This window comes from Rhamphochromis longiceps, linkage group LG17 (assembly GCF_057381845.1).
Source record: "Rhamphochromis longiceps isolate RC_006_pf linkage group LG17, R_longiceps_female_GT1.1, whole genome shotgun sequence".
Lineage (NCBI taxonomy): Eukaryota > Metazoa > Chordata > Actinopteri > Cichliformes > Cichlidae > Rhamphochromis > Rhamphochromis longiceps.
In genome coordinates this window covers 40,458,892-40,471,915 of record NC_140573.1, presented here as the reverse complement: position 1 = coordinate 40,471,915, position 13,024 = coordinate 40,458,892, and the positions used below count along the sequence as shown (strand labels likewise).

General features: G+C 41.1%; 1 protein-coding gene across 2 annotated transcripts in view; it reads left to right on the top strand.

Annotated features, from left to right (window-relative positions):
- The window catches only part of ttc4 (tetratricopeptide repeat domain 4), a 31,660-nt gene that overhangs the window by 3,781 nt on the left and 14,855 nt on the right, over window positions 1-13,024 (top strand). Inside the window, exons 11-12 of one of the 2 annotated variants that reach the window (XR_014908109.1) lie at window positions 1,404-1,513; window positions 1,621-1,806. The exons of the other annotated variant lie outside the window; for it this stretch is intronic. The gene's annotated coding sequence lies outside the window, so the exon portion shown is untranslated. Of the gene's footprint in view, window positions 1-1,403; window positions 1,514-1,620; window positions 1,807-13,024 lie in introns of those variants that run through there. 2 annotated transcript variants of the gene reach the window in all.

The following is a 13,024-nucleotide window of genomic DNA, read 5'->3' as shown; positions in this document are numbered from 1 at the left end:
TATTAGAGAGAAAACAATCAGAAGATCCCCTTTGAGTAATCACTGCTGTTAGTCCAATAGTCACACAACTGGCATAGTAACTCCAACTTTAATGGTCGCCTTCTTTCGTACAACCACAGAAAAAAACTGACCCTCCAAAACTCTTTTACTGCCCCTTTCCCGCCTGCACGTAGCCATGCCCCCCCCCCCCTCTCACTAGACATTTGCACAGTAGGACACATCTTATATGATATATAATATGATCTCTCTGCTCCCTGTCAGCACTCTCACTGCAGCAGTTTGCTTTTCCTGATTTTCGTTTCAAATCCTTCAGATTTCATTTTTGAGTCTGAATGTTTTCTTTCTTCTACATCAGGCCAACATTTTTGCAGCACTCCTTCCAAAATCAGTAAGATTTTGATCAAAGAATTCAACTTCTTGGTGTCTTTGAGTTTTCATTTTTTGACATTTGTGAAAAAGGTTTAGATTAATAATAATGATAATAATAATAATATAGTTTAGTAATAATAGTTTATAGTTTAGATTTTGCTCCCAGCTGTATAACCCTATTGTTGCAGCCCTACCCGCCACAGCGCCGCCTCAGACCCTCAGGCAGGCTCTTTTAGCTTTACATGTTTTACTTATGTGAAGCATTCACTTAAGTGTTTTTCACAATGGCTAAAATAATAAACTGGTGTTAAACAATTTTTTCCAGCTTGGAAGCCACGCCTCCTGTGACACTGCTGTGTTACAGTGGATAAGTCGGCCATGTGTGAGATCTCTGAAGCTGTTTGCATTGTTAGTGTGATTTGATAAGCTCTTTATCTGCACACAGTTTCCAGGTCAAATTAAGCCCATGCTTTCTGTTTTGTAGGACATCACGTTCAAGCTGACAGAGATTCATTCATTCATTCATTCATTCATTCATTCATTCATTCATTCATTCATAAATGAGATCATAAATGTCTTGGATTTCATATTTTTATTGATGAAAAAACACTTTACATCAGTTTTAGCATCAGAGCAGATCTAACACCACGTTTAGCTCTCTACATGCAAGTATGTTTTTCTCATTAGCAGAAAAATTAATAGACTAAAATTCAATCCTCTGTATTATTACTGAAGCTATGCAGTGACTAATCTAAAAAGGCGACTCATACATTTAAACTAAATGTAATTTTTATGATTATTAGGAAGCTGATAGAAATATTTAACGATAATCTCAATTCAAAATGACTTCATTGTCTCGTATCACTGATAGAAACATCAACACAAACTCTGATTTCGTCACTGTGTGATCACAGTGACTGCTGGTTGAGCCATATAAGCAGCTGGCATTGGTTGTACAGGCATCATCATGGGTGCCTGCATGACTGGAAAAGGCTGCATGTTCACAATGTTGTTATTCTGTATGTTGATGACAGTGGGGGCTTGCTTACGATGCTTTAACTCACGATGCATCTGACACCAGGAGCACGTGGCGCAGCAACTGGAAATTACAATATCGTTAAGGAGAGAGCCCTGCAGAGAGACGGTAAAACCATTATTTCTTTCTTTCTCCTTTTCTGCTTCATGATATTGTCTCACTGTCACTGCTTCATACCTTGATGCCATATCTGTTTCGCATGGCAACCCTTACAGATAAAACTGCAGGAGGTGGACAAGTAGGGATCCCATAGAATGAAGGAGCAAACATTAAATCACATAAAGGGAGAAGATTGTTCTCTCCAAACCTTCCTGCGACAGTTTGGGTGAGGCAGGGGCCGCACCAAAAACCATAGCAGCCTGAAAAACAGAAATACATCACCAAAGTGGTAACATGTCTGAAGTGCCTACGACCCCAGAAATGACAAGAGAAAGATCTTAGACTTCTTCTTACAAGTACTCGCATCCTCAAAGCAATCCAAGAGACCACTGTCCCAGTCTGTCAAGGGTTTTTCTGCCATTGTGTGTTGAAGTTCAGCCACAGATATTAAATAATTACTCTGTAAAAGTAGAATGAAGTAGAGAAAACCCAAATACAACAATTGCAATGAAAGTCAGCTTTATACATCTTTGTCTTCTTTTAGCTGAGACGGAAAGCTAAAGAAAGATTCCTTGCATTTGACTTTGTTGATGTTTTTAACATTGTACTGTTAAATGTTTGGTCACGATTATAAGTATACTGTTTTATCAAGATTACAGAATTGAATCTGTTTCCAGGAAATGGAGTAACATATAGGATGGAGGGAAACATGCAAACAACTTGCAAATGATATAAAAAGAGAGCACATGAAAACATGAAATGTGGACAAAGAAGTTGCTAGTTTTCCATGAATACTGTTGTAAAAAAATAGGAACATGTTACACATGTTGTTGTTTAGGGTACATCACTTGTGAATCGGGACATTGTTATATATAGCTACTTTGACATAGTCCGATTGATTGCAAGGCTAATTTATGACGTTTTTATATTTCTATTTAACCCTTTCAGGCACAGTGTCACTACAGTGGTCAGCTATTGATGGTACACTTCAACATAAACTACATTGGACACTGATGTGTAACTCCGTACCCTGCCGCACACTGGTCAACCAGTTGTCCACCTAAGTGGAGATGTTAAACTCTTCTGAAAAGTACATGTTTTAAAAAAGCGAAGATCAAAAATCTTTTTTTTCATGTCTAAAGATGAATAAAAATACTTAAGAAAAGAAATCCAGATTGACACTGTCACTATTCATGCATGAAAGGGTTAAGTTTCTATTGTATATTCACCCTCCATCCATAATAAAGAAAACTGAACAAGTGAAATATCAGAATCTCTGATAAATGAAATAACTGAACTGACAGCATCATTAACATCAAGCACTAAAGAAAAAAAAAAAAGATGACACAACAAACTCTTCACTTACTTCTTATTCTGCACTCTGATGTCTCTCCTCTCCAGCACTCAGTCACACTCTGTTCTTCTTTATCAAAGGAGGTCATGACACACAGTCCCAGTGAAACCATTGGACATGTGAGCATGACTGGTACTGAATGTATTTGAATATTCAAACAAGTATTTTAAATTGGCTGCACAGAAGTTAAGTGACTGAGAGTGAACTACTGAAACCAGTGGTTTGATGTAAACAGAGCAGAGCAATGCTCTAATACATATAAATAAAGACTGAACGAATAACTGAATAAACGTATAACTGACTGCTGGATTGTAGCCTTTTAGTAAAACTTTGTAACCACCGAGAGAACTCTGGGTTCAGGATGAAGGCTACGAGGTCAAGCCTGTCATCATCACTAAAAGCAGCTTGTTAAAAACACTTTTAAATTGAGAGTTTCAGCATGAAAACTACTGCAATTTGTAACTCTTGTGCTTATTTGTGGTCATAGATCAACAAAGTCAGGAAAGTGAAAGTGATGGAGGAAGAGAGCCAAGAGCTGTGGCTATGAAGAGTTTGCTGAGTATTCTTGGAAAAACAGAGATGGGAAAGTTGACCTGTGGTTATGCTTGTTCCTAGTAGAGGTGTTAGGGTTTAGTTTACATCAGTGTGCTTACCATCTTTCTCTCTTTTAACCGCGGTCAATAAAGTGTCTTTTGTTGTGTGTGGAGAATGCCCACAAACACCCAATATAATACATTTAGAGACTGTAGTAGTTTGTGGGGCAGAGCTTCACTTTCATGCAGTGTTTGGGTGAATCTGATATTTAAAATGAACAGAGCCTTTGTCTACATAGCAACGATGTTTGCATGTTTGAAAGAAGGTGTGCCAAACTATGAGTAGGTGTCTGTTGCATGGATTCTTTTTCCTTGTTTCTCCAGATATCAATTCCTTGTTGAGCTAAAATGATAACACTGTAAACTAGTACATTTGAAGGATTACATTTAGATTCCCAAAGCTTCATTATTTTATTTGAAGTTATACTATATCCATTCTGAGATATGCACACAAGTATGGTTTTAAGACAAATGCAGCAGTATGAGTGTGCTGGTTTGGGACAAAAATGTCATCTACCTACCAACAAGCAGAGGGTAAATAGAAATCCTGTCCATAGGCTTGATTTTTTGCATTTGCTCAATATCTCTGTTTTAGAAATCACATGACTGTCCAGCATTGCAACCAGGAAAGAGTTGCAGTCTTACACACCTCGTACTGATTTTATATAGTGGAGAGTACAGGGTGGGCCATTTATATGAATACACCGTAATAACATGGGAATGGTTGGTGATATTAAAGTCCTGTTTGTGGCACATTAGTATATGTGAGGGGGCAAACTCCTCAAGATGGGTGGTGACCATGGTGGCCATTCAGAAGTCGGCCATCTTGGATACAACTTTTGTTTTTTCATTAGGAAGAGGGCCATGTGACACATCAAACTTATTGGTAATGTCACAAGAAAAACAATGGTGTGCTTGGTTTCAACGTAACTTTATTCTTTCATGAGTTATTTACAAGTTTCTCTTTGTTCACAGCCATTGACATGTCGAAGAGGTTAACATGTGAGGAGAGGATCAAAATTATGTTGATATCTGGTGAACGCAGTAACCGTTTCATTGCAGCAGATTTCAATGCAAGACACCCTACGAGACCACCCGTCTCCCATGCTACAGTTAGCAAACTGCTTGCTAAGTTTCGTGAAACTGGTTCAGTGTTGGATTTGCCAAAATGTGGACGCAAGAAAACTGTCACTAATGAAGAAACATCAGTGGCTGTCCTAGCTTCATTCAGCAAGAGCCCACAGCGTAGCACTCGCCGCATGTCACTGGAGACTGGCATTAGTCGAACATCCCTTCGGCGGATATTAGCTACTCACAAATGGCACCCTTACAAACTCCAGCTACTGCAGCATCTCAACGAGGATGACCCAGATCGGTGCACAGAATTTGCAGAATGGGCAAAACAAAAATTGGAACAGGACCCTCAGTTCACGCAGAAGGTTTTGTTCAGTGATGAGGCAAACTTTTATGTGAATGGTGAAGTTAACAAACAAAACCACCGCTATTGGTCTGACACTAACCCACATTGGATGGATCCCTCCAAGACTGTTGGACCAACAAAAGTGATGGTTTGGTGTGGTATATGGGGTACAACGATAGTGGGTCCATTCTTCATCAATGGAAACCTCAAGGCCACTGGATATTTGAAATTGCTACATGATGATGTGTTTCCCTCTTTATGCACTGAAGCTGGCACGTTCCCTGAGTTTTTCCAGCAGGATGGTGCACCACCACATTATGGGTGCCAGGTCCGAGCATTCCTAGATGAACAGTTTCCTGGAAAGTGGATTGGTCGTCGTGGGCCAGTTGAATGGCCCCCAAGGTCTCCCGATCTGACCCCCTTAGACTTTTATCTTTGGGGTCATCTGACGGCAATTGTCTATGGTGTGAAGATACGAGATGTGCAGCACCTGAAACTACGGATACTGGATGCCTGTGCTGGCATTTCTCCTGCGGTGTTGCTATCAGTGTGTGAAGAGTGGGAGAAGAGGGTTGCATTGACAATCCAACACAATGGGCAGCACATTGAACACATTTTATAAGTGGTCAGAAACTTGTAAATAACTCATGAAAGAATAAAGTTACGTTGAAACCAAGCACACCATTGTTTTTCTTGTGACATTACCAGTAAGTTTGATGTGTCACATGGCCCTCTTCCTATTGAATAAACAAAAGTTGTATCCAAGATGGCCGACTTCTAAATGGCCACCATGGTCACCACCCATCTTGAGGAGTTTGCCCCCTCACATATACTAATGTGCCACAACAGGACTTTAATGTCACCAACCATTCCCATGTTATTACGGTGTATTCATATAAATGCCCCCCCCTGTACAATGTGGAATTAAAGGAGCAAATAGTACAGAAGTGCATCTCATGTGTTTATTGTTGCATGTCATCTGTGTCCTCATGTTTCGCCTGCCGCGGCTGTTGGTTGGAGGAGTTGCAACATCTTGTCAACAGAAGACTTTTTAGGTTTTATTGGATTTTTTATATATAGATGAGTTTTATTGGTGGGAGTTTTATGGTTTGCTGTTGCTGTTGTCCACGCAGCCTTTAGAGTAAGCCTGTGGCTTCACACAACAGATTTCCTTCAGTTTTATTCCCTTGTTAGGTTTCAGCGGTACAGCTGCATTAGGCATTGTACTGATTTGCTTTCTAGTTATTGTGCATCAGGCGGCTGAAGCCATTGGCTCGGGAGTACCGCCGCAGTTTGTTTAAGACAGTTTGCCTTCCTCACAGCTGACAGTATGGTACATAAATATCCACTGCTAGTATGCACAGAAGACTAGGCTGAGTGAGTTAGTTTTAATAGGCAGATTAGTGGGGGATATTGCTCCTGTTAATTGTGTGTCCAAGATTTATTGCCTGACCAACGTGTTTCGGCTTGTGGCCTTCATCAGGGTCATCCTGGGTGACCCTGATGAAGGTCACAAGCCGAAACGCAGCTTTATTGGCTGAGCAACATTCTCTGTTTTTGCTACCAAGGCGTGACATTCAGTTTTTTGATGGTGATTCGTTGCAATACCAAACCTTTATGAGAGCTTTTGAAGACATGGTGGAGAGTCAAGCTCACAGTGCTAAGTATTGTTTATATTTTCTCAAGCAATACACCAGAGGCCATCCAAGAGAAATGGTGAGAAGCTGTCAGTATATGCCTGCTGAGTATGGATATGCTAAAGCTAAATCTTTGCTCCTGGAAAACTTTGGCAATTCGATGAAAATTGCTGCTGCCTATGAAAGGGTCAGTAAATGACCTCCTTTAAAATCTGAGGATGTGAAGGCTTTGCCGGAATATGGGTTTTTATTAAGGCAATGTTGTAATGCAATGGGAGATGTTGAGTCCTTGCATGAGTTTAATGTCTCTGCTAACATGCAAGCAGTTATGAAAAGCTTGCTTTATAAAATCAGGGATAATCAGGAAATGTTGCGTCCGATCTGTTGAAGAGGGTTCACTCTAAAGTGGTTTTTAGTGATGTTGTTGAGTTTGTCAAAAGGCAAGTGAAGATTGCAAGTGACTGCGGCCGGTGGGCAAAATAGTGCTCTGTCCATAATACCAGTTACAGTGAAGTCCAAGAAAGGATAATCAGTCACTGATAACCTACGCTTTTCTAGATCCTGGGAGTTCAGCTTCATTTTGTACTGAAGGGTTCATGAATTGGCTGAAACTTTCAGGAAGGAAAACTGGCATTCTTTTACGTACAATGGGTCAGGAGAAGATGGTCAGTAGTTATCTTGTTTCAGATATGGAAGTAGTGGGCTTGGATTTAGATCACTACTGTGACTTGCTTGAATTATTTACACAGAAAAGCATGAATGTTCATCAATGCAATATTGCCCGATGGCCACATTTGGATGAGCTGTGGGAACGTCAAATGAAGGCTGATTTTCCAGAATGCATTCAGAATGAGCAGTTTGCTTTGTCTAGAGATCAGCAGTTTATGAAGTCAGTGATCGACACTGTTAAGTTGGTTGATGGTCATTATACCATTGGTTTACCTTTCAGGTGCAATCAGGTAAAAATGCCAAATAATAAGAAGGCTGTAGAACAGCGAGCTATGAGCCTTAAACTGAAGTTTATCACGGATGGCTTATTTCATGTCAGTTACACCACTGTTATGACTGGTATTATTTCCAAAGGGTATGCAGAGAAGGTGCCTACTGAAGAATTGGATCGCGGTGATGGAGGGTTGTGGTATATTCCACATCATGAGGTGCATCACCCACAGAAGAAGTAGTTGCGGGTTGTCTTTGATTATGGTGCTTCATTTCATGGAGTGTATCTGAATGGACAGCTTCTGTAAGGCCCAGTTCTTACTAGATTGCTAGTTGGGGTAATAAGTGCGTTCCGTAAAGAGCCTGTTGTGCTAATGGCAGATATTGAATCTATGTTTTATCAGGTCAGAGTACAAAGAGAAGACGCAGATCTGTTAAGGTTTCTGTGGAGGCCAGACGGAGATCATAGTCAGGATCTGGTGAAATACAGAATGAAAGTACACCTGAGGAGCCACCTCACCTCAAAGTTGTGCGAGTTTTGCCTTGAGGAAATGTGCAGAGGATAACAGAGATCAGTTCAGACTTGAAGTTGTCAATAATGTTCTACATAATTTTTATGTGGATGATTGCCTTACCTCTGTTGGGTCTGAAGCAGAGGCAGTGTTGCTCCATCAAGAACTTGTTGCTGTTTGTGCTAAAGGAGGCTTTAAGCTCACCAAATGGATTAGCAACAGAAGAGCAGTACTCGCTGGCATACCTCAGCAGGAACACTTAAAAACAAACCTCTCACAAGGAGAGGGATATTGTCCCTTGTGAGCTCGATCTATGACCCTTTGGGGTTTTTGGCACCTGTTGTGTTGCCTGCTGAGTTAATCTTTCAGAAACTGTGCAGAAATCGTTGTGGCTGGGATGATGTGTTGCCAGTTACTGTTGGACAAGAATGGACAGTTTGGCTGAATGATCTTTGCCTTCTTGCAGATTTTAATGTTGACCTTTTTTTTTAAACCTAACTTTGGAGATGTTGCTTCTGCTCAGTTACATCACTTTGCAGATGCAAGCGAGGAGGGTTATGGCACAGTCAGTTACTTTTTGCTTTTTGCAATATATTAGAAATGAAATTTCAAGGTTTAAAGTATTTGTAGCAAACCGGGTGACAGAGATACTTAGTGTCCGAACCTTCTCAGTGGAGATATGTTAATACATCATGTAATCCTGCTGATTTGACTCCTAACCATCTGTTGCTGCTTAAGACCAAGCCATTGATGCCACCAGGAGTGTTTTAGGAGGATTTATATGGACAACGTCGATGGAGACAAGTACAGTACATGTCTGACCTGTTCTGGAAGCGCTGGGTTAAAGAGTCCCTGCCCCAGGTTCAAGAGCGTCAGAAAAGGCAGAGAATTGGACGGAACGTCATTCCTGAACTTCTCAGGGTGAGAGGTTCAGGCATCCGGGAGGGGCTCAGAGTAGAGGCGCTGCTCCTCCACATCGAAAGGAGTCAGATGAGGTGGTTCGGGTATCTGACAAGGATGCCTCCGGAGCGAGGCGTACCGGGCATGTCCCACCGAGAGGAGGCCCCGGGGCAAACCCAGGACACGCTCGAGAGATTATTTCTCTCGGCTGGCCTTGGTGTTCCCCCGGAAAAGCTAGAGGAGGTGGCTGGGGAGAGGGAGGTCTGGGCTTCTCTGCTTAGGCTGCTGCCCCCGCGACCCGGCCCTGGATAAAGCGGAAGAAGATGGATGGATGGTCATTTCGGGGATGTGGTTATCGTTGTCGATGATTCTGCGCCTCGTAACTCTTGGGTGCCTGGAAGCGTTGTGGAAGCAATTTCTGATGGTAAAGGACTGTATGTCAGCTTCGTATTAAAACAAAGACTGGTTGTTTGGACGGGCCGATCATTAAAGTGTCTCTTTTAGAGGAAGCAGAAGAGTCATGAGGATTATGTGACTTTATCAAATGGCTACTTGAATGAATGTGGATGTGTTTATTTTTGAATAAACTTTTATCCTTAAATGTTTGATAAAGCATTGATTATGTCTATCAATGTCTCCTACATGGTAAGTATGACGTAATTATTGATCTGAAATATTTAGGGGCCGGTATTTAGGAGCCATATGAGTTGAGTCGTTCCTTTTTTGGATTAAGAGGGTTGGTTTAAATGCAAACACTGTATTGGTGCACGGGTGTGGGGCGTGACTCATTGGTGTGTTAGGTGATAAAGGTGGTTGCACTCACCTGTTCACCACACATGATGTTGATGACACAAAGGTAGGCTGAGCATGAGGGGAAACTTTCTGTTGACCACAGCTTGAGTCATTTTGATGCATTTTTGTATGCAGCCTGAGTTTGGTTTAGTGCACTAATTGATGCCATAGGCCGATGTTGTAGTTTGACATAGCAATTGGTGTAATGTTTGTGAGTTGTGTTCATGTTTGTGCAGTCTGTGCATTTGTATCCTGTTTGATCCCATGTGCTGGTTTTGTATAGTGGACATTACAACGTGGATTTAAATGAGCAAATAGTACAGAAGTGGATCTCAAGTGTTTATTGTTGCGCAACATCTGTGTCCTCATGTTTTGCCTGCCGCGACCGTTGGTTGGAGGAGACGCAACAAGGGATCTTGGTTCAAGCCCTGGCTGGATCCCTTCATAGTAGAGTTTGGTTGGTCTCCCTGTGGTTGTGTGGGTTTCCTCTGAATACCTCGTCTTCCTCCCGCACTCAGCTGCGTAACACCCAGGGTTACTGTTCAGAAGACGTTTTTGAGATTTAACTCATTTAAAGGAGTTTAGATTTTGCACCCAGCTGTATAACCCTATTGTTACAGCCCTACCACCCACATTATTTAATCTTTAATCTTTAAAAGTCAGACAACTTAACTAAGCATAGACCTGCTGTTGGTCATTGTTTCTTTGTCATTTAAGTGACGCAAATATTCAATTCCTAATTTGATGACGTGACAACAGGTTATTGTTCCTTGTTGTTAGTTTTCAGTTTTTAGAGCTGTTGGACTCGACTTGAAACAGTGATTTAAACTGTGATTTACTCTCGATACTGAAGACTGTTTTTCTTGTAATGCTTTAACTCCAGTTTTAATACATCTGAATCCAGGAGCAGCACTCCGCTTTGCAGTGACACTAGTCACATTTAGAGTTTGTGTTATGTAATTGCCAATTGTGACCACAGGGAGGCACTGTGTGACAAAACTGCTTTGAAAAAATGACAAAGCAGTAAACTTCTCTGATTCTTCTCTCTTCTTGTTTTATGAGAAAGCAGATCTGTTTCTGACTCCAGTCTAAAAATAGTCAGGTCACCCAAGAAGTCTACTTTTAATTCTTTTCCTGATCTTACTTGTTAGGCAAGTCACAGCAAAGAACTCCTGATGTTTCACCTTGTTGGCTGTTTGTCTGCGGTGAGCTGTATTCCTATATGCCCTCCTTCCTTACCACAGATTTAATGTAAACCCAGAGAGTTATCAGCTGTTTAAGAATCAAATTGTTTGTATTTGTATCATTGTTTCGGTATTCCTTATAGACCTTCTTTACTGTCCTTCCTCTGTGCTGTGTAATCACTGAATCTTGTCAGATTTGTTTTTGACACCAAGCATCATTGTAAGTACATATAAAACGTGAGTTTTTAATTTACTCCATTTGGATTCTGTGTTGCTATTTATAAAAGACATTTTGTCACAAAGACCCAGTATTTGTGTTTCAGTCTTTGTAATTATGTTCTTTGATTATTCTTGTTCATGTTGTTGGGTTTCTTTAGCTCAGTGATCTTAGTCGCGTCACCTCAGCCTGTGTTTGAGTCTCTGTGTTGTTGTCCTGTCACTGTTAGTTACTGTTGTCTCTGTGCTCCATGTTCTGTTTCTGTGCCTGTCATGTGCTTCCTGTTTTATTTTGATAGTCCATGTCCTGTGTGCAGTGTGTCTGATTTTGCTTCCTCGTCATCTCATTATTTGTCCCGGCTGTGTCACCACCTGTTCCCCATTCTCTCGCTGTCCTGCTTGAGTATTTAAGTGTTTCTCTCTGTTAGTTGTTGTATCGTACCCTCACCGTGTTGTGTTTTCGCCTCTGTGCTTGTGGTAACATCTTAGTTCTCTGTTACCGGTTTTCCAGTTAGAGCTTCGTGCTTTGAGTTTAATTTTTCCTACTGATAGTCCTGCATTTGGGTCCTTCCTCCTGCCACACAGCACACACAATGACACATTTTAAGAAAGACAAATTAATGAGGAGTGAAATAAAAAATGAAAAAAGCCACTGCAGGACTCCTGTTTGATCTTTGTGTCATGAAAGCTGTGAAGAGCACATCAGGTCTTCATCAATCTCAGTAAACTGTAAACTGATCTGAGGCAGAGTTTGGTGAATCTAAAGTAGGATTGCAAAATGATCATAAATGTCTTGGATTTCATATTTTTATTGATGAAAAAACACTTTACATCAGTTTTAACATCAGAGCAGATCTAACACCACGTTTAGCTCTCTACATGCAACTATGTTTTTCTCATTAGCAGAAAAATTAAGACTAAAATTCAATCCTCTGTATTATTACTGAAGCTATGCAGTGACTAATCTAAAAAGGCGACTCATGCATCTAAGCTGATAGAAATATTTAACCATACTCTCAATTCAAAATGACTTCATTGCCTCATTTCACTGATAGAAACATCAACACAAACTCGGATTGCGTCACTGTGTGACCACAGTGACTGCTGGTTGAGCAGCTGGCACTGATTGTACAGGCATCATCATGGGTGCCTGCATGACTGGAACAGGCTGCATGTTCACAATGTTGTTATTCTGTATGTTGACCACAGTGGGGGCTTGCTTACGATGCTTTAACTCACGATGCATCTGACACCAGGAGCACGTGCAGCAGCAACAGGAAATTGCAATATCCTTACAGAGAGAGCCCTGCAGAGAGACGGTAAAACCATTATTTCTTTCTTTCTCCTTTTCTGCTTCATGACATTGTCTCACTGTCACTGCTTCATACCTTGATGCCATATCTGTTTCGCATGGCAGCCCTTAAAGACAAGACTGCAGGAGGTGGAAAAATTGGAAGGCCAAAGACTCTCGACACAACACAACAGCATATATCACACAAAGGGAGACAGTTGTTCTCTCCAAACCTTCCAGCAACGGTGCAGGCGAGGCAGGGGCCACACCAGAAACCATAGCAGCCTGAAAAACAGAAATACATCACCAAAGTGTTAACATGTCTGAAGTGCCTAAGACCCCAGAAATGACAAGAAAAAGATCTTAGAGTTCATCTTACAAGTACTCGCATCCTCAAAGCAATCCAAGAGACCACTGTCCCAGTCTATCAAGGGTTTTTCTGCCATTGTGTGTTGAAGTTCAGCCACAGACACTAAATAATTACTCTGTAAAAGCAGAATGAAGTAGAGAAAACCCAAATACAACAATTGCAATTAAAGTCAGCTTTATACACCTTTGTCTTCTTTCAGCTGAGACAGAAAGCCAAAGAAACAGTAAAGTGTTTAAATGGTCTTCCCCGACCTTCCCTCTCTGAGCTGCACTTGCTTTTCCGCTCACATCAACTAACCGACTGCTCCTGGAT